Genomic DNA, 4,043 nt, shown 5'->3' on the forward strand with positions numbered 1-4,043 from the left:
CCTGAACGCTCCTTTCTTTGATGCCAACATCACTTCAGCGCAGCCTGTGAATCTAAGTGGATAGTGGCAATCCTCATTCCTGTTTATACAGGGCTTCTGGGATTCCTGTTGGTATCAACCATTAATCAACAAGCAATACTTAATCATCAGTCATCAAACATCATACATCAGGCCAGGAGAGGTGGCTCACGCCTGTTATCCTAGCACTTTGAGAGGTCCAGGCAGGAGGATTGCTTGAGGCCAGGAGTTCAAAACCAGCCTGAGCAAGAGCAGACCCCGTCTCTACAAAAAAATAGAAAAATTAGCCAGGTGTGGTAGTGTACATCTGTAGTCCCAGCTACTTGGGGGGCTGAGGCAGGAGGATCCCTTGAGCCCAGGAGTTTGAGGATGCAGTGAGCTATGAAGACGTCACTGCACTCCAGCCCCCAGAGACAGAGTAAGACCCTGTTCTCAAGAAAAAACAAACAAAAAAATCATTAGTTCTCTCTCTGCAGACAATATATGTAGAGGTCACTAAAAATGGTGTACTCTGTCACATGAGTATCAGGAACACTGACTGCCATTTACTGAGATGGCTATGTGTCAGAAGTTACACTAGGAGATGTATAAATACATAAATGCATATACACACATGCTCAATTATCGTAACTACCATTTCCAGTAGAAATCATTGTCCCTATTTCATACTGAAAAGACCTACATTAGACAACATTTGTAATTGGTCAATAGCACCCAGTTTCAGAAGTGATAAACCAGAACTTGAATGCAGGTAAGGTTTTTGCAAAGAAATCTCAGAATACAGTTAAGGACTGGGCAGCCTCAACAGGTCTTGGCTGGAAACATTCTACAGATCAGCCTTCCCCCTTGCACTGGCAGAGGGGTGATGCCACAGTAGACTGTGCCCAACACTTATCTACTATATGGGTCTTCTTATCTATAGTATGAGTCTATTACATGGGTATTCATAAATACTACGAACCACCTTTTCATTGTATTTATCAGGTTCATTTCTTCATCAAGGTTTTCTTTTATTTTTTGTAGAGATGGGGGTCTCGCTATGCTGCCCAGCCTGGTCTCAAGTGATCCTCCTGCCTCTGCCTCCTAAAGTGCTAGAATTACAGGTGTGAACCACACCTGGCCCTTCTTTTATTTTTATTAATTTCTTTCCCACACTTATTTCATGATTTGTTAGTTATCTTTTAACCTTCTGTATCTTAAACATTAACTTTTTTCAGTTAAAAATTAATGAAAGTGATTAACAAATCAGACACAGAACAGCAGCTCAAACGATGACCAACAGAATGGTAGTCAAATGATGATAAACACTGAAAGTTCCTCAGTTCATCATCCATGAAGCAAATTCACTCTCCCAAAAACCCTACAGGTCTCACTCCACGGATGACATTAACACCCTAATGTCACAAAAACCACATCTGGACTCGTGGTACAGATCACACCTACTACCAGGGGTCTCAAATGGGGATCCTTATGCTGGATAGGCCCACAAATGTGTTTAGTTTGATGGCACCTACATAGAATATTTAACTTTAATTATTAAAAATTGACATATAATCAATGTATGTTCAAATGCACACATCTTAAGTATTAATTGGAAGAATTTTGACAATTGTATACACTCCTGTAATAACAAAGCCTAAACAAGATGAAGAATCCAATCATTTACCTGCAGAAGGCCCACTGCACCTTCCAGTCTGTTCCCTATAAGGCCCACACAAGCACTTTGTGATTTCTTCCAGCTACTAGGTACAATAATCTGTATATGAACATTAGGCACATTGCTCATCCTTTTCAAATTTACGTCCTAACTCATTTTTTCTCTATCGTATAAAGAAGCAATATGGGAGAACTATGTTAACCTCCCACTGGAATCATGGACTTGACTATTCTTGTGTGACTGTGAAGTATTCCTTTACAAATTTTTAAGAACTGGATAGACATACATTTTGAACTTTAATATTTTTGAAGAAACAAAATCTTTTACTTTAATGGACACTATATACCTCTAGGAATGCTTTATGACAATGTCATGTGACTGCAGAATCTGCTTTCCTTTGGTGAGTTTTTGCATATTGTGGGCAGCACTGTCTCCTTTGGATGCCAATGTTCCCCAGTGCCTGGCACAGACTGACTCACCAAAGGGACCCAGTGATTGCTGCGTGACAACCAAGATCCTTTTCAAATTTTACACAACTTTCTCAACTTTACGAGACACTTATCAGGGTATTAAGTGCATTTCTCACTGACAATTTCAAGTCACGATGGGTTTATCTGGACATGGCCTCATTGTACATGGAGGAGCATCTGTATTCAAGTATAGCTAGATTATAGCTAAGTAACTGTTCCTAATACAATATAAATGAGTTTCCAATAAAAATGTATCAAATTACTCCAAGAATCCAAGGCTGGGAAGAACACTTCTCTGCACTCTCCCGCCACCCGTGGCTTGTCTAGACGCTGAAGACTGGTTTCCCATGGCCTCCTGATGTGGATGCTTAGTTCCCTTGGTCTTATACCTGTGCTGGCACGCTGACTTCCTCTGCTCAGTAGCCTAACAGGGCTTCTCTGCATTTCACAGGGTTGCTTCCTGCTTACCCAGTGACTGCCGACTAGCTCTGGCCCAGGCAACCCAGTGAACTTCACCATCTAATGGGCTGCAATGACACCTTCTCTAACAAGGTCTGCAGCCCAGTCTTAGGGAGAAGGACCTGCTACAAGTTTGCTTTCCTTAGGGACTGTCGCTTATAAGATATAAGTTAGAGTTCTCTTTGTATCTTTATGTTACACTTCTGTTTAAATCAAGGTATGACTTCTGTTTTCTGGCTGAACCCAGACTGATACAGTATTGAGACAGACCAATCTCAGGAATTAGGCTTGAGGTTTGGGGTTTGTTCTGGTCAAGTCTTTAGGCATAAGCAAAGAGCTCAGCTTGTGACCAGTGGGAAAGACATTCAGTGGCATCACATCAATCAAGGTATTTCCTATGTTTGATTGTAAAGTGCCCACTGAAGCACTTGCCTTGGAACTCCAAGTGAATAATGCACTTAATCATTACAGTAGTAACAATGACTACGAACACTGTGGTGAGGGATGGATTCTTTTGAATGTACTTGCACTGAAAATGTCAACCTCAGATCTTCTCATTTGCAGCTCAATCAATGTCTGAGAATCAGAAAGCTTCTGTGACAGCCCTTAAAGATATTTCTTTTCTTGTCTCCACAAGGCTGATATAGTTGAAAGCCAAACACAAATTTTAACTTAAAAGATTAAACTACAACCATGGCACAGTCTCACCTAGTTTTTCAGGTGAAAATTAGGGCATTAATCAGTTATTGTAAATGACGAAGTAATACCCCTCGTGTGATCTCTACCCAGGGAGTCAAGAGGTTGGGTGATATGGGGTAGATGCTTCCTGAAAAAAGCAATAGTTTCTACTACTTTTAGTAACCTGCACCAAAATTCCCTTTCAGCATGAAGTATAGGGACGTATGGACGTATGTTTAGCAGAGAACAAGGAGTACGGGCTAAGCAGACAGTAAACTTAAGAAAAAGAAAGGAAAGAAAGGAAAGAAGGGGAAGGAAGAGGGGAAGGGGAGGAAAGGAAGAAGGAAAGAAGGAGGGAGGGAAGGAAGGAAGGAAGGAAGGAGAAAGAAAGAAGAAAGAGGAAAGGAAGAGAAGGAAGGGAAGGGAGGGGAAGGAGGAAGGAAGGAAAGAAGGGAGGGAGGGAGGAAGGGAGGAAAGGAGAGGAAACAACAGAGAGAAGATCACTGTGGTGGAAATAGGGTGAGTAGCACAGATGAGGTTGAAGATGGGTCAGGGGCCAGTTCATATAGGGTCCAGTGAGCCCTTATGATGGGATGTTTGAGTTTTATACTATGGCCTCTGGGAAGACACTGGAGAGTTTAAAGCAACAGAGGGGCATCATAGGATTTTCCTATTTTAAAAGGATCACTCTAAGAGGTGGCTCATACCTATAATCCCAGTGCTTTGGGAGGCTGAAGTGCAAGGATTGCTTGAGGCCAGGA

This window comes from Propithecus coquereli, unplaced genomic scaffold (genome assembly GCF_000956105.1).
Source record: "Propithecus coquereli isolate 6110/MARCELLA unplaced genomic scaffold, Pcoq_1.0 Scaffold164, whole genome shotgun sequence".
Lineage (NCBI taxonomy): Eukaryota > Metazoa > Chordata > Mammalia > Primates > Indriidae > Propithecus > Propithecus coquereli.